The sequence below is a fragment of the Podarcis liolepis genome, assembly GCF_965112155.1.
Source record: "Podarcis liolepis genome assembly, chromosome: 3".
NCBI classification, from domain to species: Eukaryota; Metazoa; Chordata; class Lepidosauria; order Squamata; family Lacertidae; genus Podarcis; species Podarcis liolepis.
The window spans coordinates 26,982,495-27,007,465 of NC_139557.1; the positions used below are offsets into that span (position 1 = coordinate 26,982,495).

The 24,971-nt window shown below is 42.6% G+C and overlaps 2 long non-coding RNA genes across 2 annotated transcripts; one reads left to right on the forward strand and one right to left on the reverse strand.

Annotated features, from left to right (window-relative positions):
* Positions 1 to 812: 812 nt before the first annotated feature.
* LOC310703437 lies at positions 813 to 24,971 on the reverse strand. Its single transcript, XR_014524112.1, has 4 exons — positions 24,877 to 24,971; positions 3,475 to 3,612; positions 2,515 to 2,633; positions 813 to 1,571 (listed from the first exon to the last, which is right to left on the reverse strand). It is a non-coding gene; the product is annotated as an uncharacterized lncRNA (long non-coding RNA).
* On the forward strand, positions 6,730 to 17,785 carry LOC310703478. Its single transcript, XR_014524172.1, has 2 exons — positions 6,730 to 6,788; positions 16,728 to 17,785. It is a non-coding gene; the product is annotated as an uncharacterized lncRNA (long non-coding RNA).

The window sequence follows — 24,971 nt, forward strand, 5'->3', positions numbered from 1 at the left end:
CCCACCTTGCACTCAGCTCTCACCTGTGACTTCTAGAAGCTGCCAGCATATGACAGCAGCCACACCTTGGGAATGGCCTTGATGGGTTGACTAAACCAGGTGAGGGTAGCTGATGGGTCTCAAACCATCAGTGAGTTAGGGACTTCCCCTGCATGTGAAGACAGGCTCTGGCAGATTGAGCAGATGTGACCAATCGTGGGTCCAACGGTCAAGAAGGCGGTTTTTGCACATGCTGTAGAGGGAAGTGGCATGTCAATAATTCATTTAGGAATGCTTCATTGTTCTCATGCTTGTGATGCATAGTCCAAGGCAACCCCCACTTTTAAGTTTGAAATGGGCAATGGCGGTGCATGCCAACTGAGAAGAGGAGGATCAAATGAGCCTCAAGCTTCCAGGCTTCTCAGAGCTTTTGAAAAACTCCATTACATCAGGAAACATGAATATGTATTCCTAATTGCAGAGTCAAGGAGGGTCTAGTGGCTGGCCAATAGAGGAGTATCTTGTAAACCCAGATTTCAAGCTTGGTTCTCCACAGCATAGTCTTGGGACTCTGCCTACTGAATTAAACAAAAGATTGCTCAGGACTGGATTTTGACTGAAACTCAGAGTGTTCAAGGCAAGTTTAGGAAGGGATAATTTAAAATCATGTTGTGGCACCTTTCCCAGAGCTATCTTGTAAGTTCAACAGTGAGGGACATTGAAAATGTTCATTTCAAGATAACAGCTTGTGTCTTTTGAGAGCTTCGCTGGATGAAATAGCCACCAGCGCTTTCTGATCATGCAAATATGAGTACCGGTCACTGGAGGCAAAGTTCTTAAATGATAACTTTATTGTTCAATAATTCCCATCCCAGTTTTCTTAGCTACAGAGGCCCAAAGCATGAGAGTCATTGCAAACCAGCAGCGTTGCAGACTTGTGTTTTCCATGTTTCATGACTCCTTGAGATACGGTAATTCATTTGGGATTTAGACAGCAGGCAGGAGAATAATAGCTTTAGCTTTTCATTTAATGGGCTTCTTTTCCTTTTCATCATATCCAATGTCAGTAAAATTACATTCGTAGGAGCACATTTACATCAAACATGACTCACTATTTTTAATTAGAAATGCTGGCAGAAAATGATTGGGAACATGTCTTCTGGTAACGTTCATTTCACAAAGTACATTTCAATTGCTGCCTTTTTCTTTCTTTCTTTTAGGTCACCCCAGTCAACTGCAAAGTCTCCTGTTGGAAATAGTCCTTTTGGTTTCCCACATGTTCAGGACCAGAGAGAAGGGCAAAACAGCAACGCCTCATCCGTTAGCCTGGCTAGGACCATCTGCCATTCTGCTCCTCCCTCCCAAGCACAGTCATCATTGGCAGCCTTTACACCTGGCTTCCTCAGAGGCCCCCTTCAATTGGCATCAGAAGATCAGGCAACACATCAAGGAATCCTCCTCTGGTCTGTCTACTGCCAATAGCTATTTGGCTCTTTGTTGGTGGTAGAAGAAAGCAGTGCAGATCCGAGTTGGATGTGACTTTTATCAGCCACCTGTAGGGCCTTGGAGGTAGTGTGGTCATGTATATAATACTGAAAAGGAGGATATGCTTCACACACCCAGAAAGGACACAGATTTCCATAAAATGTGCACACACTAATTTGTATATATAGGTGCAAATTCAGAAAGGATGACACTCAGTTGGTTAGAACATGGTACTTATAACACAAAGGTTGCAGGTTTGATCCCCATATGGGACAGCTGCATATCCCTGCGTTGTGAGGTGGGGTTGGACTTAGGTGATCCTCAAGGTCCCTTCCAACTCTATGATTCTATGTATACTTAATTCAAATAGAAATACAATACATATCACCATACTGGGGAAGACAATGATGACCTGTATGCCTGCTCAGTCTGCAATCCAGGCATTGTTCACCATTAACGGGCAACTTTAAGGCCCCTCTTGCTGTCTCCCTTATCTTTAGGTAGACTTGGACGGGACAGAGGTCTCTCCTCCATAAAGTTGGTCATAGTAAAGGTAAAGGTACCCCTGACCATTAGGTCCAGTTGTGGACGACTCTGGGGTTGCGCTCTCATCTCGCTCTATAGGCCGAGGGAGCTGGCGTTTGTCCACAGACAGCTTCCGGGTCATGTGGCCAGCATGACTAAGTCACTTCTGGCAAACCAGAGCAGTGCACAGAAACACCGTTTACCTTCCCGCCAGAGCGGTACCTATTTATCTACTTGCACTTTGACATGCTTTTGAATTGCTAGGTTGGCAGGAGCTCGGACCAAACAATGGGAGCTCACCCCATCACAGGGATTCGAACCGCCGACCTTCCAATCGGCAAGCCCTAGGCTCAGTGGTTTACACCACAGCACCACCCACGTCCCTAAAGTTGGTCATATGGCCAACTTATTTTAAAGTCAAAAAGTGGGGTAAGTATTCTAAAAATAAATAATGTATGCATGCATCCCTTTTGGGGCTTATGATCTTTCCAATTGTATGATTCCATGAATCTTAACTATTGTCACCTGGTAAATGCAGGCTTTCGTAGATGTAAAGGACAGGGCAAAATGACAAATGGATTGAACCAGGAAGATGAATGCTTTGGCTGCAATATATTTGATGTGGAGTGGCACGGTACACAGGCCTGCAAAGGGAGAAAGCAATATGCTACATTAGTCAAAGCAGGATATAATGAAGACTATCAGCCTACAGGCTGGTAAGTAAAGGACAGGTATTGAACATGATGAAGGGTAAAAGACAGCAGAATTGGGCTACGTCCTAGATGTGTGAGTTATGGGCATGGGAAATGTCAAAATAACCTTGAGTCTGTGAGAATGATTGCCGCAGAGGATGTCAATGGCATCAACAGATTTGTCAGAGGAAATTATGGAAATAAATTAAGATTGATGCAGGTATCAAATAAGCCATCAAGCCCCCACTGTATTTAGTGTAAGAAATGACAGGAGCTAAATGAACGTTGTAGAAAGGTTTCTGAGGAGCTAGTGGCTCCAACAAATTCCAAGAAACTCTGCAAAAATCAGGAAAAATATTACAGCAATTAAAATTGCACGAGTCAATTTTTTTCATTATAACCTTAGAATAAATGAGGCTTATATTCCTAAATGTAGTGACAAAGAGCTATATATAGGCGAGGAGTATTAATTATACATCTCTTGGTTGGGGAGTAATAAATCTCAGCTGAGTTAATGTCATTAATTAACACAATTTGATAGGGGACGATATTGAGTTGTGCTGAAACCCTAGGAAAGGCCTTTAAATATTCTTTGCGATTCTGCGTTTGCCTCTTTCAGTGCTCGCTTTGCCTTCAAATTGGGAAGCTTGTTGATTCATTTTAGTGTGGGGAAACTTTCAGAATCACAAGCAGCTGAGAGTATTTAGCAGAGGAATAGAATATATTTAACATTCTGCTATTGCGTACTGTATTCTATAATACTAGGAAGTGCCTCCCTGTTTGCTCCACTTACCAACTCCATGGAGAAAGAAAAGGAAGAGAAGTCCCTGGTGGGTCATGGTGGCACCTCCTCCTTCTCTTGAGGTGACCCATAGAGAAAAAGTCAATGAGTGACCGTTAGTCATGATAGTCATTTGCAGGCCTCCAGTTGCTGGAGAAAAATAATAGGAGAAGATTATTGCCTCCATGCCTTGCTTTTGGGCTTCTAAGAGGCATGTGGACAGATACTGTGGGAAACAGAATGTTGGACTTGGGACCCTTTGTCAGCTCTTCCGATGGTCTCACTTTCTAGGAAAACCAGTGTAGATGGAGTATTTCCCAACTGGCCCAGGTGTCATAGATAGTTCTGTTCAGTGGTGGCTGGTGTCCATTGGCATACCCTCCAACATTTCTCCGGTGGAAATGGGGACACCCTATTCAATAATAATAATAATAATAATAATAATAATAATAATAATAATAATAATAATTTTATTTATATGCCATCTGGCCGGCTTCCAACATATATAAAAACATAATAAAACATTATTTTTTCTTTTCTTTTTTTTAAAAAAAATTCATTCTGTAGGGCTGCGTGTCTTCTGAAAGTTGTGGAGTTACTTATCTCCTTGGCTTGGGGGCGCATAACTCCATACCCTCCAACATTTCTCTGATGAAAATAAGAGACTTCCTAAGGAATAGTAGGACAATCTGGAATCAAATCAGAAACCAGGACAGGATTTCCCCAGGAAAATAGGGACACTTGTGTTAGGATTTTTATCCACCCAAGCTGCTCAGCAAGTAGCGCTATGTTGTTTATATCATGGGAGTACCTGAGAGCATGAGACAGGAAGTCTCAGGACTGTTGGAGTATTGCTGGTGAGTTTAGTTTCACTTCTGTGTGTTAGGCTGTTCTGTACTGATGCTGAGAGAGCACAGACATGCTGATGGATTCTTTGTATATAGACTGTTAATAAAGTATATAAATAAGTATATAAAGACTGTTAATAAAGTGACGCGGGTGGCGCTGTGGGTTAAACCACAGAGCCTAGGACTTGCCGATCAGAAGGTCAGCGGTTTGAATCCCCGTGACGGGGTGAGCTCCCATTGCTCAGTCCCTGCTCCTGCCAACCTAGCAGTTCGAAAGCATGTCAAAGTGCAAGTAGATAAATAGGTACCACTCTGGCGGGAAGGTAAATGTCGTTTACGTGTGCTGCTCTGGTTCGCCAGAAGTGGCTTAGTCATGCTGGCCACATGACTGTACGCCAGCTCCCTCGGCCAATAAAGCGAGATGAGCGCCGCAACCCCAGAGTCGGTCATGACTGGACTGAATTGTCAGGGGTCCCTTTACCTTTTTTTAAGTAGTTTTAGAGATACTGATTGACTCTTCTTCTGCTACGAGATGCCAGAAGTTGAGCGTGCTCCTCTCAGGAGGGAGGGGTCTCTTATCACCGGTCTCTCTGGACTGAGGAAGATTTACATCCAGAGCGTGACCACCAGAGAGACGCCCCAGTGTTTGGGGAAGGTGGTGGCCTTCCCGGGTATTTTTCCAACAACTTGGAGGGTGTGCATTGGGATTGGTAGGGCAGAATTCAATGAGATCAACAGTAGGTAATGACAGAGCCAATGGCAGGTACTTCCTGCACCCTTCACCCCCTGACTTACTATAAGTAAGAAGGCTGGCAAGTAGGGCACTAGCTGAGGGCAGGCTGAGGTTGGTGGGTCAGTGAACCAGCCGCCACTGGTTCCGTTCAATTTAGGGTGCCTAAAGTGCAACGATACGAATCCCCCTCCCTCCCTCCCTCTCCTCAGTTGTTCAGCACAACTTCCATTAATGATTCTGAGATACTGCTCCGAAGTTTGGAGAAAAGGCCACAGGGCGTTTAAAGATACTGACACTCTTCGGATTTTATGATCCAATCTATTATTATATAAAAAGATAGTTTGTTCAGCTTTGTCTCCAATACTTTGCTGTGTCCTGGAGCAGGATATAATTCAGTTGTGGGAAATGTCCTTATGATTCACTGACTGTTACTTTGCTCTGCACATATCTCGATAATTGCCATCTTCTGACCACACAGCTTTAGACAGAAAATATATCCTGTGCATTCATATTTCATTCACTGGAAGGCTGCAAGGGTTTCCCAGGCCTCGTTTCCCCCCTCCCTTTGTGAAGAAAAAGAATACATGTCCTGATTAATTTTAATCTATCTGAAGCCTTTTGGTTAGTAATTCTAATATCAATCAGAGTGCAATTACCATCAGTTGAGAGTGCTAATATTGATCAAGCCATAACTTGTATCATCAAAAGTTTTCTTTATTTCAAACGGCAAGCATGAAAAGCCACTGCCTTATAGTCGATGTAAGCCATGTCGCTCCATTGTGGTTCGGAGATCAACGCTTTGTGCTCTTTGAACACATTTTAGACCATTGACTGAAAAGCCAGTCTAGACAAATTCTCCTTCAGACCAACAATCGCCACCAACATTGCAATTCCTATTATACTCAGCCAGATGTGAAGGGTATAAAATTTATTTATTTATTTATTTATTTACCTACCCCTCAATTCTCCACCCATCAATGCTAGGCATGGTTCTACACTAAATGCCAGTGTTTCCTAATTATAGCTCTGATCTGACTGGTATGGTCTTTGGCTGATTGACACCCTATGCCCTTTTAAAATGTCTTGTGGAAGCAGGGAATGTTGCGGTTGTTTTTCTTATGTATTTTCTGTTTTCTTATTTATTGTGTTGTTATGTTGTGAATCACCCTGAGATCTATGGGTCTAGAGCAGTGTACAAATTTAACAAACCAAACAAACAAACAAACAAACAAACATGAAAAGTAAAGGGGAGCCACCATTTTTTTGTTTTTTGTTTTTGTTTTGGATTTGCTGGTATTGTAATTATTTGTGTGTTTTAAACAGATTTAATATATGTATATAGTTCTAATTCTATTGATTTTTCATTATTTTTTTATATGATGCTTTTTTTCTATGTTTTTAGTGATTCTTGTTTTTAATCTGTAAGCCAGCTTGAGTCATGTCAGAGAAAAAGGTAGGGTATAAAATCATCATCATCATCAACAACAACAACAACAACAACAACAACAACAACTGCTACTACTACTTGTGTGCGCTAGATCAGGTTTAGATGGTTGATATTTTGTCAGTACACACTGTGTTTGTATTCTTTTGGTTTGGATATAAGTAAATATATATTGCTTGTTTTTCATTGTTACTAGATTCCATCAAAAAATTATATACCATCATGCCAAGAAGGGTTGCCTGCAAACGTATGCGGACCTTGGACAGAGAAAGGTTCCCCAGTGAAATCCATAGATTTTCTGGTGTGTGAATTTGAGTTCTCAGAATAAATTTGCTCCAATCTGCTTAAGGCACAATACTGTCTACTTAGATGGGAGAGACATGACATGTAAAGGTAAGTGAGTAATGCAGTCATGGTGTTCTTTAATGCTGACTCCTGCCCAAAGTAACACATTGCTCTGTGAGCTTCTTTCCACCTTGGATCTTGCCCCAAACAGCTTTCAAGCCAAGGTCAGAGCAGTAGTTCATCACATTCCCAGGGGCACCACGCCATAGGAGAGAGCCTAGTTATCTGAGCTTCATGATTAATGAGCATTGTAAAGGCTGACAGGAGGGGTGGTAGGAGGTTGGATGTGGCTTAATTAACTCTGACATTAGCTGTAGAAATGCATGCGGATGGAAGCAATGCTTGAAAATTACCACTTGGATTATGGGTTTGGATTGGGCCTGTGTGCTGTGCTGGTTAGGATAACTGATCGCCAAGGCTGGGATGTGGGCAGAAGTTTGAGATGTCCTTAGAGACCAGAACCAAATGCTGGGCAACAAAGCTAGAGTAAATCAAAACCAAAGGACGATGAATTGAGGAACAAACCAGATTTTATGACTTGAAAACCAGGACAGAAGGAGCAAACTGTAAGGCAGGATTGTTATGTACTGAAGTTCTCACCCTGAGCCAGCAGGGGGATACTGTAGATAGTTCAGGTCCACATATGCAAATAAGGGATCGAAAATGATGTTCAGTGATTGGATAGTTACAGAAAATGGTTACTGCTGCGTTCTAGTGGAGCTCTATATAAGCAGGCTGGCTGAACCCTTCAGTTCACTTCTGGCCTGTGAATAAACAAGAGCTGTTTGAAGAATCGCTGTGTCGTCTGATATGTTCACCCACAACTTAACAAGGATCATGAAGCAAGCTGGAAATCAGGACCAAAGAACAAAGGCTACATCAGGGGTGAAGATTACCTCCAGTCCATGGGCCTAATTTGGACCATCAGGCAATTTTGGCCAAATCATGCAGGCATGCTATATATGACCTGTAAAAAAAAGTACAACGGTGGCTGAACTGGGCCAAAAAGAGTCTTCTGAAGCACTGCTGATTGGCTGTTTGTCAGCACTTCATGTGCAGTGCTTCTGAAGCCCCTTAGATCAGTTGATTGGTGGTGTTTCAGAACTGATAGGCTTCCAAAGCGCCGACGATCAGCTGCCTAACAGGACTTCAAAGCACTCTTCAAAGAACCTTGTGCTGTGCTTTGAAGTCCCACTCACCAGCTGATTGCCAGCACTTCACCTGATGGTGAAATCAGGTAATGGACTGGCAAGTGGTCAGATCCACTTCCCCACCCCTGGGCTATTCAGTAAAGGAAGACCTTGTTGTTCAAGCAAAACATAGCTGAAATAGGAAGCCCTCTTTTACTCTGTCCTGTCCAAGTGGATCCAAAGATCAGCATGGGTGGGTGGTGTCTGGCCGGGCATTGCAGATACTCTGGCCAATAGTCCCAAAATGATTTGGATATAACAAAAAGAGGGCAACAGAAGAAGTGTAGAACCATTAAAACTATTAAGACTGTGGAGCCATTAAGTGTAGAGTCAGACCAATTAACTATGTCACAATGAGTCTCCATGCCTACTGCCAGAAGATCCTGTAGGGGGGTGGCACTTTCCATGCTACAACCTCCACAAGGAGCAATTGCCGCATTAGGCAGCCAAATAGTGGCTGCTAACTTTAGAATATTTGCTGCAAGGGTTAGATTGCTTGTGACCTGATTGTTTCTGGATCCTCTTCCATTTACCTTTCTGTGATTTCCGCCATCTGCCATTACAATATAAGAAAATCACTTTTTCGGGAGTTTCCGGAAGGCATCTCCTTTACATATAGGAGCAAGAGACAAAAATTGACAAATCCAGGAGAAACAGATAAATTCTTAAGGAAATATAAAGAATTAAAACCGCAAAAAGAAGAGGGTAAAGGAGGGGGGGCAGGACTAGAGGGAGACCCAGAGGGGGGGGCGGGGAGCTCGGGGGGGAAGGGGGGGAGGGAGGAGGGACTGAGGAGGAAGTTTAAAAGGAAACAACAGCTGTTTTTTCCTTTCCCCTAATTAAATCACAATGGTGTTAAAGGTGTATAGTTGGAATGTTAATGGGATGAACGATAAAGGAAAAAGGAATCGAATTGAGCACATTCTGAAGAAGGAAGGTCTGGACGTCATCTGTCTCCAAGAGACACACATAGCGAGGAAACATAAAAGAACTCTGATCAATCAAAGACTGGGGAACGAATTTATATCCTCAGACCAGAGTAAAAAGAGGGGGGTGGTTATCTATATAAACAAACAAATTGAAGCGAAACATCTATTCAAAGATGAAGAAGGAAGGATATCAGCAGTACAAATAAACTGGCAGGGAGAAAAGATAATAATAGTTGGAATATATGCGCCCAACGAAAATAAGTCAGAATTTTATGGGAGGCTGGAAGAAAAGCTATTTGACTACGCCGACCAGAAAATTATACTATTAGGAGATATGAACGGCGTGGTGTCGTTAGAATTGGACAGATTGAGGGATACAAAGGGTAAAGAAGGGAAGTTACCTAGAACTTTCTTCTCTTTGGCTCAAAACTGTAATTTAGCAGACATTTGGAGGTTCAAACACCCCCTAGAAAAGCAATATACCTTCCATTCAGAACCTAATGATTCATCATCAAGATTAGACCAGATATGGATTTCGAAAGAACTAGTCCCAAGATCTGTACGGGTGGAGATCCAGGCTAGAACAATTTCGGATCATAACCCAATAAAAATGGAATTGAAAGGGCAGGAAAGCAGACTAAATAGATGGAAACTGAAGGATTATCTGTTGGATGACCAAGAGGTAGTAGAAAAGGCTCAAAACAGACTAAAAGAATATTTCGAAGATAACTTAGGCAATAATATAAAGTCAAGGGTGGTATGGGACGCAGGTAAGGCGGTGATGCGGGGTTTCTTTATTCAACAGAGCGCAATTAAGAATAAAAAAAGGGAAAAAGGGAAAAAAGAAATTATACAACAATTAGCAGAGAACGAACAGAAACTAATTAAAAACCCAAAAAATAAGAAAATAAAAGAGAACATAAAAGTCTTACAATCCCAATATACAATGTTGATAAACAGAGAGATAGAATGGAAAATCAAAAGATTGAGACAGAGGAATTTCGAACATGCCAACAAAACGGGGAAGTTATTAGCTTGGCAATTGAAAAAAAGAAAGGAACAGAACACGATAAACAGGATAGTGGTGGAAGGAGAAGAGATAAACAAACCTAAAGAAATAAGGAGAGCCTTTTTGGACTTCTATGGAGGACTTTTTAGAAATACAGAAAAGAATAAGACGAGGAAAATAGAGAGATACTTAACATCTAAGAACATTAATAAGATTCCCACAGTAGATAAAGAGAAACTAAACGCCCCAATCGAGGCGGAGGAAATAAAAGCAATAATAACAGACCTAAAAAATGGGAAAGCCCCAGGCCCAGATGGGTTTACCAGTAGATATTATAAAGAGATGGAATCGGTTTTGCTGAATCCACTACAAGAAGTAATGAACAACATTTTAAAGGAAAGAGAAATACCGGAGACGTGGAAGGAGGCACTGATCACATTAATTCCAAAGCAAGATTCAGACTTAGAGCAAATTAAAAACTATAGGCCGATTTCCTTACTAAATATAGATTATAAGATCTTTGCGGGAGTCCTGGCAAGAAGATTTAAAGCCATTTTGGTAAATAGTATCCACAGAGACCAAGCCGGCTTCTTGCCGGGTAGGCAAATGAAAGACAACATAAGAAATATCATAAATATTATAGAATACTTAACAGAAAGGTGCGACAAACAAGGTTTACTGCTATTCGTGGACGCTGAGAAAGCGTTCGATAACGTAAACTGGGAATTCCTGCTGAAGCAATTGGATCATATGGAAGTAGGTACTGAATTCTTCAATGGGATAAAAGCAATTTATGCGGAACAAAGAGCAAGATTGATAATAAATAATGTGGAGACGGAAGAAATAACAGTAACTAAAGGAACAAGACAGGGATGCCCACTGTCCCCACTGTTATTTATAATGATATTAGAGGTTCTATTAAATTCCATTAGAGACAACAAAGAAATTAAAGGTATCAGGGTCGGCCAGCACGAACACAAAACTAAAGCTTTTGCAGACGATTTGGTCGTAACAATGGAAGATCCACTGGACTCAATAAAAGAGGTACTTAGAGAATTCGACCAATTCGGGGAAGTAGCGGGCTTTAAATTAAACAAAAGAAAAACAAAAATAATAGCTAAAAATATGCAGGCAGATAAAATTGAGGAATTACAAAGAGAAATAGAAATAGACGCAACAAAGAAGGTGAAATACTTAGGGATATGGGTAACGCCAAAAAACATAGATTTATTCAAAAATAACTATGAAACGGTATGGAAAGGAGTTAAGAAGGACATAGAAACGTGGGGCCGGCTCAGACTGTCATTCTGGGGTAGAATAGCCACAATTAAAATGTCGGTACTTCCAAGAATCTTATTTCTCTTTCAAAATATTCTGATTATCAAAGGTACAAAGATATTTAAAGCCTGGCACAGAGAGATTTCCAGATTCATCTGGCAGGGGAAGAAGCCGAGAGTAAAGTTCAAATTATTGACGGATACGAAAGAAAGGGGAGGCTTCGCCCTACCTGATTTGAAACTATACTATGAGGCATCATGCTTATGCTGGGTTAAAACATGGATAAAATTGGAAGATAGGGAAGTGTTAGACTTAGAGGGTCACGATAACTGTTACGGGTGGCACGCCTATTTGTGGCATGGGCGGAAGAAAGGTCACAAGGGATTTGGGAACCATATATTTAGGGGCCCTCTGAGGGAGGTATGGGAAAGGTATAAGGATATGCTGGAACCCAGAACACCCCAATGGTTATCTCCACTAGAGGTTATGGCTATCAAAAAGACCAATATGAGAGCCAACTGGGCAACCTACGAACAACTGCTAATGAAGGAGGAAGGAAAGTGGAAAATGAGGCCGTATGACCAGGTTAAATCCCAAGTATATGATTGGCTGCACTACCACCAGATAAATGATATGTTTAGGAAAGATGTCAAAGACAAAGGCTACGCCGATAAAAATTCTAGATTTCAAACCGAGATCTTGGGGAATAATATAAAAATATTATCTAAAATGTATAAGCATCTACTGGACTGGAACTTAGCTGACGAGGAGGTCAAGGCGGTAATGACACACTGGGCTAGAGATTTCGGCCGTAACATTTATTTCGAAGAGTGGGAAAAACTCTGGAAACAACATCTTAAATTTACGGCCTGTGTGTCACTTAAAGAGAACCTAATGAAAATGTTTTATCGCTGGTACTTGACCCCGGTTAAACTAGCCAGAATGTACGGATCCTGCAACAAATGCTGGAAGTGCAAGGAAAGGGAGGGGACTTTCTACCACATGTGGTGGGAATGCCGAAAGGTCACAGGGTTCTGGGAGAGTGTATATAATGAAATGAAGAAAATGTTAAGATATACCTTTGTTAAAAGACCCGAGGCGTTCTTGCTAGGTTTGGTAGGAACGGAGATAAAGAAGAAAGATTACAAATTGTTCCAATATGCAACAACGGCAGCAAGGGTCCTAATAGCTAAAAATTGGAAACAAGAGAGTTTACCGACAACGGAGGAATGGAGATCCAAACTACTAGATTATGTGGAGATGGACAGGATGACAGGTAAAATTAGATATACAAAAGATCAGAGGTTTGTTAAAAATTGGGAAAGTTTTACGAAATATCTGGAAAGCTTAATCGATGAACAGATAACACTAGCGGGTTTCAAAGGTGCTCTGTAAGAGGTAAAGGGTAATGCCAAAAGAAAATGGACGAACGAGAATGACTTATGGCATTACAAACAAGGAAACGCGGATTTATTGTTTATTGTTATTTTGGACGATTCGTGGAACGACTGAAGGAAGTCTTATTCTTTACTTTTGGTGAAACAATATGAGTATTGATACAGTTTGTTCTGTGCTTTGACTTTTGTAAACCAATAAAAATTATGCAGGGGAAAAAAAAAGAAAATCACTTTTTCTTGCATTAAGTTCAAGACTGGTTATATCATCCGTTACTTCTCATAAACCACTGGAGAATGCCCTGCAAACTCAGCTGTCAGAGGGAATCGGGCCCTAAAATGATAATCAGTTAATTACTGCCAAAATGAAACCGTTCCTATTCCCTTTGGGTGCTTTTTGATCGATTCACCAGTCACTTTTCAAAACATATGCAAAAAAAGAGGAAAGCGCCAGGAGAAAATAGAAACAATTCCCTTATGCCTTCTGATAAACTTGCCTCTGCCACCTGCAAAATCCATGCCAAATTCGCTTGGAAGGCTAAGGGGAAATGGGAATAAGCTGCTGTTTTTTGTTTGTGTGCACAGCTACTGCAGTTGCTTAATTAAGTCAGGCGGTGAAGGGCAAAGTTCAACTTTGTTCTTTTCTCTTTTCCTATTCCAGACTTTTTCTGGGATACGTTGCGTTTTTACGCTGTATTTAGGATGCCGTTGGGAAAAGCTGTTGCACAGCCATAACAATACCCAGTGTAATGAAAGGCAGAGTGACCCTTCTTTGTTATAGCCATGAAGATTTTGAAAACCATTCTGGCAATATTAAATTATTGCATTTGTAGCCAGCGTATCTTCTGTGAGGGAACTCAAGGTGGTTGGCAGGCAGCCTTCCACCCAGGCACTGAAGAGACCCAGACCTCCTTGACCACAGCAAGGTTGATGCATCATGCGCCTTCAGATGATGTCCTGGGAATAAGCAATCTTCACCTTGAAGTTCTTGAGCACATGATGTTGAAGGTCAGAATATATCAAGCTGTGGCACTTGTTTATGTGCAGAGCAGGACTGCAACCCAAGCCCTCTTTCCCTGCCAGTGGGGCTGCACAAAGTGAAGTGCCTGTTAGGAGCTCGTCCTACACTCAAATACGACCCTGGTAGAGACACATGCCCAACTGACATGTTCCCTCCCTCCTGGTCGATCGTTCAGGAGCTTCAAAACCTTTCTTCTGCCCGAACATCACAGCGACTGATGCCAACAGACATCGGCACACTTAGGGATCTGCAGAGTCTTCGCAGCTTGTGTGACAGACCTCAGCAACTCAGCATTTTGCCTAATCTACTTTATTTACATATAAACACACACGGAGCACTGCAACATGGCTCCCTTTCTCCATAGCATCAGACAGCAAAGAAAAAGGACAATAGTGCCACTTCACGGAACACAGTAACACAAACATCCTGTCTCCGTCACTTCCCACACTTTGTGGAGTCAAAACATACACCGTCATGTGATAGACAAAAATCCCATGACTGCAATCACAGAGCAGGAATTCTAACAGTGCCCACTGCCACATGTACAGCCCTGCCACATCCAGTAGCCTGGAGCTGGTGCAGCAATTGGACCCAGATCAAGCCCCATGCCATAACATGACAGTAGTGAAAGTGCTGTAGAATCCGATAGATTCCAGGCTAGCTCAGCCAATCCCTGCCCTCAGAGTGCCCCATTTCAGAGTCTTCCACTGGCTGCTGTGGATATTCCTCAACGTGCACATGCCAGCTTAGCCACGGGAGAGCTGGGTGGAGGGAAGCTTCTGCTTAATGCAACACACCCACCCAGCCTGGTTTAGGAGGTTTTGATTGCTCCTGTTACCTATTTAGTAGATGAAGTTGAATAGTGGTACATAGAAGACCAGACCCTCCAAGTGTCCCTATTTTCCAGGGACAGTCCCGGATTTACAGACGCTGTCCCAGTTTCTGATGATCCCAGAATATCCTGCTTTTCATCGGAGAAATGTTGGAGGGTATGGAGTTATGCAACCCCTTGAGCCAAAGAGATAAGTATACAAACTTTAGAAGACATCTGAAGGCAGCCCTGTGTAGGGAAGGTTTTTAATGTTTAATATTTTATTATGTTTTTATATATGTTGGAAGCTGCCCAGAGTGGCTGGGGCAACCCAGACAGATGGGCAGGGTAGTAGTAGTAGTAATAGTAGTAGTAGTAATAGTAGTAGTAGTAGTAGTAGCAGTAGTAGTAGTAATAATAGAATAGGATGTTCCTATTTTCAAGGGAAATTGTTGGAAGCTATGGAGGACTGCTTCAGTGGCTGGATGAGAGATGAGAAGGCCTGGAAAAAAGCCGGAAAAATGGGGGTTCCCCCCCCCATGGCTTCAAAATTTCTGGAACTTTTACGTCTCTAGGCATATGTGAAGTGGTTTTCAAGCACTAGAATGATTTTTGCTTTGTGTTTTGGTGCTCAAAGTTCCTTTCCCTATAACCTTCACAAAATAAAAGTTTTGGTCACGTTCATTTTTTCAGCTGTGCTCAGGGTGGATGGAAACGGTATTTCTACGTTCTATATCAAATTTCACCCTCAAGATAAGCATAATGGCTGGGCTACAGTACAAATGCCAATTCATTCACCACAGCGCTGATAAGGGCTGCAAGCTTTGCTGCTATTGACTGGCTTTCCAAGTTCTCTCATTTGTGGAATATCTTGAGATGGCAAAGACGTTTGGTAGAGATCTAAGGATCATTGCAGTAACAGGGCTCTTCATTAAGAGAATGTGTCACAAGAGTTCCCTTTCTGTGTGAGCGGAATAAAAAACGGGTTATCCCTTTGTTACCAGACAGAAAATAATGGTTTGGCATTTGCTTTAGATGTCCCCAGCAAGCTTCTATCTACCATATTTATCATCTATCTATCTATCTATCTATCTATCTATCTATCTATCTATCATCTATCTCTTAATAAACAGATATAAAACACCTGCAGGAATGGCCTTTGATGGTTTTTAGGTGGATTTCACTTTCTCATTTGAAGTCTAGGAAGCTACTCTTGCTTTCTTAATTTTAAAGCAGTGTGTTTTGAAATGAACATATATTGATTGTTCCATTTTCTAATTCTTATTTCTTGAGGGGTCTGGAATTTCCAGGGGCCTCTCGGCTTCCCTTTGCGAGTGCCAGTTCTCCCATTGAGATGGGATGCTGGTTTCATTGATCCTCTCATTTTTCATAACAAGCCACTATTAAACACATTCTGGGAGGCTGCCCTTAACTGTTTGTAGCTGAGAAATGGAACAGGACAAATACAGTGGTACCTCGGGTTAAGTACTTAATTCGTTCCGGAGGTCCGTACTTAACCTGAAACTGTTCTTAACTTGAAGCACCACTTTAGCTAATGGGGCCTCCTGCTGCCGCCGCGCCGCCGGAGCACGATTTCTGTTCTCATCCTGAAGCAAAGTTCTTAACCTGAAGCACTATTTCTGGCTTAGCGGAGTCTGTAACCTGAAGCATATGTAACCTGAAGCGTATGTAACCTGAGGTACCACTGTACTAGGAATTTGCTTTTATCATGGAACTAATGAAAACAATGAACACGAAAATGGGAGAGGAGGGGCCTTGTAGCAGAGGGACCACAGCAGACCCAATCCAGCACCCAGGTCACCTGCACACTATGAGAGATGCATTGCATTACTACTGATAGACTTTGGGGGGGGGGAATGTCCTTGGATGTACGGTTATTACCAGGTATGTTGAATTCTGCTCCATCACTCTTGTCTGTATGATATCCTGTGGTCAGCAGTCAAAATGAAGCAGGTATCTGAAGTTAGTGAAACTCAGGAACTGATATGATCATAGCATTAAATGGCTGTAGGCTGGATAGCGGAAGCAAAGGATGTAGGCTTTGATCTTCTGGAACACTCGGGGGTTGCCTTCTTCCCCTTTTCCAATGTGATGAAAGCTCAACTTCTGCTAAGAGATCCAGTCCAATTTACTGAGCGCTAAGATGATAAATGGCTTCACTGAAAACCAGTTTGACTAGGTGAGTTTTGAAACTGTTTTTTCATGGTTTTAAAAAAGTTGAGAAAAGCTTATTATCTTTCAGAAGTAATGGAGGAAGAAGAAAATCTCCCAAAGTGAAAATTGTGATGCACAGTTCCTCTAAAGAAAAATAAAATATAAGAGCCTTGCATGTTCATCAAGTGTTAGTCAAACTCATCCATTTATTAACATTTATCAGTTTCTGAACACTCTAAAAATAACAAAGCGAAATGATTTACGATATGTATACTGCTCGGCCATTACCTTGATCCAGAGACAGTTATGCATGAACAGATCTAACAATTTTTTCCACATGGGGTGAGATCACTGGGAGAGGAACAGGAGTGCGGAGGGAGTGGACCGCCTCCGGCACCACTATTCAGGTAGGAGGACATGCGCTGCACACCCCGCGCACGCCAGGCGCCATACCCCCACAGGCTGCGCACCACGGCCCCAGAACACGCACCACGCCATGGGATGCACACCATGCCCCCCCGGAATGTGCACCACACCCACGGGGGCCACCAGCCACACCCCCGCCTGCTCTCCACCCCTAGTAGTGGAGCATGCAGCTTCACCACTGGGTGAGATCCTGCATTCTCACATAACCTGGTCATGATGCACAACCATATGTGTTAAGGCTTCTCCGCATGACAATATGTTTAGTTAGCGGTCATCCTGAGTTACTTGTGCAAAGCTTAAACGCTAGTTGCCCAGTCTTTAGTGAGCTTTCGTTCCGATTTCTTTGCTAGGCAGTTACAAGGCAATGAGCACTCATCCAGATTTGCTACTGGAGTGTTTAAACGTCTTCCCATGAATCATTTCTCCATTCCATGCTTTTGGGTGCTTTTCTCTGTCGGTTTCTTAACTACACAAAGCCCATTTTGTTTTTGTTCTTAAAGCAGATTTGCTATGTTAGGACAACTGAGACTACATTCACATGGCAGTTTCTTTTCTTTTCACAGCTTTCCTCTAAGGCTGGATCAAGACACATAAAAAGTGTTTCAGGAAAACACACTGTAAACTTCATTATGGGAAATCACGTTGGTGAAAGACGGGACTCCACAGCGCCATCTGTTGCCATGGTGTTATAATGCATATAAAACACTTTTTCTTTGCTAATGTAGCCAAGTCCTAAGTGTTCTGCATTATATTTGAGCTTTTGCACAGCTTAAAACACACTTATGGAACTATAGTGGAATATAGTGCAAACTGTGTGCTCATTTCCATGTTTTTTGCTTCCAGGGCAAGGTGGGTGGGTAAAGGTAAAGGGACCCCTGACCATTAGGTCCAGTCGTGGACGACTCTGGGGTTGCGGCACTCATCTCGCTTTATTGGCCGAGGGAGCCGGCGTACAGCTTCCGGGTCACGTGGCCAGCATGACTAAGCCGCTTCTGCCGAACCAGAGCAGCACACGGAAACACCGTTTACCTTCCTGCTGGAGTGGTACCTATTTATCTTTGCAAATAATATGAAAATGAGAGCAGGGGTGTGGACAGGAGCAGTTGCCCCTGACGGAAAATTGGTAGGGGTGCAAAATTTCGACACTCAGTGTTGCCTCAATACAGCTGTTCCCTTCCGTCACTGGGCTCCATTAAAATCCAGTTCTCCATACGAACCAGGAAGCGACCTCTCCAGACAATGGAACGACTCTTCTTTTCTTATCTCTGCGACTGCAATCTTCTGGGTGATGTGGACACCGTTACACAGTTGAATGTATGTATACTCCATCCATTTCTCTCCCTCCCAACCCCTCCAGGCAGACCTGGGTGCTGGCAACCCCTGGTATGCCACTGAATGAGAGCTGAACTTGTGCTATATTCCACTATCATTCCAGAAGTGAATCAAATATAATGTGGGAGGTAACATCATGAAAATGGAATAAACTGTTAAGTGAATGCAGCCAGTGTGTTTTAACCCACTTCAACCGTACAAACCAAAAGTTCTGGTGTGTGTCTGAATCCCTCCTGAGAACTAGTGACAGTCTTAGCATCATAGAATGGCCTTTGTAAAGTGCCCTGGTCTTTTGTTGGCATTGGCACACCTCCTTTTCCATTTTAGAGCGGTGATGAAGCTGGGACAGCGCCTACAAATGGAGGAAAAGCATTTGCACAACATTGCCCAAATGGTTGGGAGTGTTCCTTTCCTCCGAGGGTGGCTTGTGCATCTGATTTTACATGGAGAAGTCCTCTATTTGCAGCTGTCCTTGCTTCGTTTCTTGTTCTTAAATTCCATCCTTCCACATGCTGGAACCCAGAGCAGCTAACAGCCGTAGCCACAAAGCACAAGACCAGGATCACAAGACTTTAATTCAAGTTATCCACAGATCAGAAGCAACCTTTAAAAGCACAATTCAGCAGGCAATAAGCTCTCTTGTTTAAAATGTGCAGCAAAGTTCCAAGAGCCTGGTATTTGAAAGGCTGCCCAGCTGAGGTGCTGAGGCTTAAAGATAAAGAGCCACATGGAGAGAGAGCAAAGACCTTGCACTACACTGTGCGCACCTGGGAAACAAACAGAGAGGGCATCCAGGTCTCTGGGTCATAGCCTTTCCCACTATGGCGAGAGACACACTGTGTTTCTATTTAAAATTATAGAAATTATTTTTTTTATTTGCTCACACACATATAAATCAGCACGGGCAGATTTTATTTTTAATTTTTTAAAATAGATTTATTTATTTGGTTTTTCAAATTAAAGTTTTACAATCACATATCCAATATACATCATAAAAACAAGATGCCAAAGAATCTGCTGGACTTCCCTCCTCCCCTTTGTGGCTCCTATCGTTAGTCATTTCCTCCTGCATCTTTTATAATAATCCAAATCTTTTACAACTCCATTATATCCAAAATTCACCATTAAACTGCAAGTGTTATTCCAATCCTACTAACAGTTTTAACTGTTTGCAATGATTTTTAAGATCAATTATAAATTTTCCCCATTTCTTATTAAGATTTTAGTCTTCCTGATTTCTTTTGCCATTTCAGCATAATCCATCAACTTAATCTGCCATTCTTCTCTGGTTGGGGCTTCATCTTCTTTCCATCTCTGGGCCAATGACATCCACACAGCTGTGGTCGCATGCATAAATAATCTTTTCTGCTCCATTGGGATTTTGGCACAGCATGTGCCGATTTTAAGCAAACCTGCGCCTTCTTTAATCCTCTCTCTTTCTTGTGAGGGTGACCATTCTTTCAGCATGAGATCTACTCCTAAAATAGATGCATCTTATGTAAGAGAATGCAGGGACGCGGGTGGCACTGTGGTCTAAACCACAGAACCTAGGGCTTGCCGATGAGAAGGTTGGTGGTTCGAATCCCCGCGACGGGGCGAGCTCCCCTTGCTCAGTCCCTGCTCCTGCCAACCTAGCAGTTTGAAAGCACATCAAAGTGCAAGTAGATAAATAGGTACCGCTCCGGCAGGAAGGTAAATGGCATTTCTGTGCGCTGCTCTGGTTCGCCAGAAGCGGCTTAGTCCTGCTGGCCACATGACCCGGAAGCTGTACGCCGGCTCCCTCGGCCAATAAAGCGAGATGAGCACCGCAACCCCAGAGTTGGTCACGACTGGACCTAATGGTCAGGGGTCCCTTTACCTTTTATGTAAGAGGACAGAATCGAGGCTTTGCTTCAAATTAAATTCGGCCTAGAATCCATTCCCTCCTCCCGAAGAATATGTATATAAATTTGTTTCTGTTCCTTTCTTTTTTCTCTCCTTCAGCAATTTTTTCTCCCCTTTTTTCTCATTCCCTCCCCCCCTCTTCACCTGTTCACACAGTGGCCAGCCAGATGTCTCGCACTCTCCTTCCTGTGGTTTTCAGCAACTGGCGTTCAAAAGCATATTACCTCTGCCAGTGGAAGTAAGACATAGCCATCAGTGTTAGCAGCCATTGATAGCCTCCAGATACCCTCTCCATTAAGCAGTTATGGAAGGGAGCTGCAGGATTGCTCTTACAAACCATGCTGGCACCCCCAGCACTAATGTACCACAGGGCTATATACATTGGCAGCCCTGTGTTTGGCAGCCATGTGAAAGGGATCCTGTATGTTTAACAACAGGCTCCTCCTACAAAGTTGGAGCCTTGGCCAGTCAGGCACAGGAGACTGAACACAGAAGTGGGGCTTGTTCAAAGAGGGATGGCATCCATTAGTGTACCTAACTAAGGCAGGGAGTGGAGCTCTTAATGCACCACCCAAGTTTTAACTGGCATTAGCCAATAGGGAAGCGTGGTATGTAGGAAGAGGTTCGGTATGGCGCAGTGGTCAGAATTGGGTATGAACTGAGGAGACTGGGATTAAAATCCCCACGTAGGCGCGAGACCCTTAAATGCCTCAATTTCCTGGCATTTCAGAGATTTGAGTACACATGGTAACTGCTTAACAGCACAGATTAAATCGACTTCCCCCCCTCCTAACTGGATCAGACAGGTGAACATTTCGAGAAAGCCTGGCTGTATATTTGTTTTATTAATCATTCTAGTTTAGAATGAGGTCTCTTCAGAGGTATCTGAAGAAGTGTGCATGCACACGAAAGCTCATACCAAGAACAAACTTAGTTGGTCTCTAAGGTGCTACTTGACAATTTTTAAATTTTTTAAAATATATATTTCTACTGCATCAGACCAACACGGCTACCTACCTCATTCTAGTTTAGTTCAAGAGGAAGGGGATATGTTTGGTTCTAGAAAAATAACAAGTGTGTCACATTGATTTCCATACTACATCCTGGTTTCACCAAGCAACTTGCTTTCGTACTTAAATGACAAAAATGGTTTATTCTCTTCTTGGAGAGAGAGAATAAATGGAGACACTGTTTGTCCTGGGTGACACAGTGACAAAAGCCCAGAAAACAAGGTGTCAAAGGTACAAAAAAGTGTATTGTTAGGTGCTTTTCTTATTTGAAGTGTTGTTAAGTCTAGGATTGGCATAGACCTTTGTTTACAGCTTCATACATCTCTTTGTCTTCCACTCAGATCAAAGGTGGTATTTTTTGATCAGAGAGAGGGGAAAGGTGTCCTTGGTTTTTTATTTATCCTCTGTATGCTACAATCTGTATTTGGCCTTAAATTAAAACTTCACAACTCCCTGTTGTTTTCAAACCCCACCCGAAAGAACTTGGCACCAAAAATGGAGCTGAAATTTCACTAGACTGTGTTCTTTCCCAAAATTACGTAGGTTGGAAAGAGGGTTTGCAAATTCACTCTTACTGATTCTGTTCCTGATTCTGTTCTGAATGTCCTTCCTTAGGCAATGTACAAAGAGGGCCTCTCAGAGAGGTCAAACTGTGAGTCCTTTGGAAAACATGGCTAGGACAGAGCTGTGTTAAGAGTCGGCAAACGCTGCCAGCTCAAAGTGTGAGAGTGTTACTTTTTTGTGGCCTTCCACAGAGGTGTGGTATTCCTCCTCCCAACAGAGAAGCAGAAGCCGGGACCTTCCAGATGTTACTGGACTACAAATCCCATCATCCCTAACCAACACATGAAGAGCCACAGGTTCCTCATCCTTGCAATACAGCCATTAGAGACTTGCTCTGATTTCTGACATTGTCTGATACTAGGCTGTCCATTTGCATGGCACCAGCCTTCTTATGGATCTCTCCTCCCAAGGATGTTTGATGGGCCCCCTTCTGTCCCCCTTTTAAAGAAAACTGGTAAACATCATTTTATTCCACCCTCCTCTGGGGCATCCTTAGTTTTTCTTACTGTATCAAGAATATACAAAATCGGTTTGGTTATTTCATTGGCTTTGTTATTGGTTTTTAGCATTGCCGTGTTCACCTCCCCCTGCCTTACTTACCTTGATTAATGTTATTACTTTTTAATGGGTTTTATTATTGCTCTATGGCATGTTGTTGGCCACCCTAAGGGATCCCTTGGAGCCATATGGAGTGCCATAAATGTCAACAAGCAAGCAAGCCAGCCAATTAATGCTGAAATGGAATGCTCTCTTTCAGCTAATACCAACTCAAGTCCCTGATGTGGGGAGGGCAGTTGCCTATGGAGGAACTGTTTGTATGTTGCAAATAGACACTGGGAATTTCAAGGTGTGTGTGTGTGTGGCGGCATCCTAGTGTATCTTTGTGTGTCTTGTGTACTGAGGTGCATTACACATCTCACCGCGTCAGCTGAGGGTCGTTCCATTTGCAGGGCAGCTTTTGTATTGCTGCAAAAGTGTCTCCAAGTACAGAGATATTTTTCCCTGGAGGTAATGACAACCATTCAGATATATGAGACAAAGTGAAGAGATGCATGCAGCGACGCCAATGATCTGGAGACCACATTGGTTATAGAATGGTTTGTGCTGGCTTTCATATAGTATATGTGGGGCTACCTTTGAAGGTGACCCGGAAACTGCAACTAATCCAGAATGCGGCAGCTAGACTGGTGACTGGGAGTGGCTGCTGAGACCATATAACACTGGTCCTGAAAGACCTACATTGGCTCCCAGTACATTTCCGAGCACAATTCAAAGTGTTGGTACAGACCTTTAAAGCCCTAAATGGCCTTGGCCCAGTATACCTGAAGGAGCGTCACCACTCCCATCGTTCAGCCAGGGGTGAGGTCCAGTGCAGAGGGCCTTCTTGGTAGCGGCAACTGCCCTGTGGAACGCCCTCCCACCAGATTTCAAGGAAATAAACAACTACTGACTTTTAGAAGACATCTAAAGGTAGCCCTGTTTAGGGAAGTTTTTAATGTTTTATCGTGTTTTTAATATTCTGTTGGGAGCTGCCTGGAATGGCTGGGGAAACCCATTCAGCTGGGCAGGGTATAAATAATATTATTATTATCACTTATTAATTATACACTTTGCATCTAGAAGACACCAAACACTAATCTCTAATTAGAATGGGTGTAGATGGGTGTTAGAGGGATCTTTGTTGAGACCCTGGCTGTTGGCTAAGGCCTTTGGTACTGAGTTAAACTAAATATCAATCTAATATGATTCAAAGCTTTGCTTTACTGTTTTAATTGTGAGCGAGAAATCCAGCTATAGTGTTCAACAAGCACCTGACCTTTATAGCTTCGGATTGATTTAATGCCAGATGATCTGATACTGTACAAATATTAATTTACATCATCTGCACTTTGTGTTCGCTATGATTGCCTAATTTTGGAGAAAAATGAGTTTTGGTCATGCATAGGAAAGAACCGAATTACTAATCTAAATGCTTTGAATAGTCTGAATGAAAAGATGTTTAAAGGGTATGTTGTTGCTGCTGTTAATAAAAATAAATGGCCCTAATACAGAGATGTTCATTCACTGCCATGAGTTCCGGATCGTGTTACATGGGAACATCACCTAACCTCTCTCCCAGTCTGCTCCATTTGGTGTGTGTTTAGGAAATGCATGGATTCAAATTCCCTCTGAAGAGAAAACAGAAAGCACTGTAGGCTGCAGTCCTATGTATATGCAAATCTGAACTACTTCTGAGTTAACTTAACTAGGATTTTGTGATGAGAGTAGCAATTGCCAACTTGGACCTTGCATTTATCAGGTGCAGGTCCAAAGCAGGGATTTGCCCAGAGAAAGTCAAACCTGTTTCTGCCCAACTTGCCCTTATTAGATCAGGATTTTTGCCCACCAACCTGATAAAAATCGGAATTAGCACCCAGATGACTGGAAAGAACCTTTATAAGTGGGGAAATGTTATTTAAACGACATCTATTTTTCAGTAAGGAAGCTACGATTGCGTCAACAAAAACCTGAACTTGCATCTATATGGATCTTTATTTTGAAAAGGAATTGCAGTTGTGGGGGGAGTGTGAGCAGAGGATCAAATCTGTTGGGAAAGCGCAACTCTGCACTCGAAGCAGGCTGCGGTTTCTTGGTAGAGAAAGGGAAGTTTGCACATGCTCTCCTCTTCAATGACCCTGCAACATTTGTAATAATAAATGAATGATGTATAAGACGGCAATCCTATATGTACTGAACGGAATGGGACACTTCTGAGTAGACATGCTTAGGATTGCTCTGTAAGGCTATTGGGTGTGTGTGTGTGTGTGTGTGTGGAGAACCTCTGTCTCTGGTGCCAAATATCTGGCCCTTAGGACTCTACTTGGCCCCCAATCCCAGACCACATCATTTGTTGACCCTGACCCTCATCCTCCTCAGATGTTTCAAGATGTGAGTCTTCAATGCATTCAGTGTAATCACCAAAGTTTGGGGTTTCCCCCCTAAACAATGGAACTTACCTCCCCCCCGAACAATGGAACTTACCTTCAGTTCATGAGGCCAGTCTCATTAGACCTCTGAAAGGAGCATCAGCAAGTTTTGCAATTCTCTATGCCTTCACTGCAGGGCATGCAGGGAAT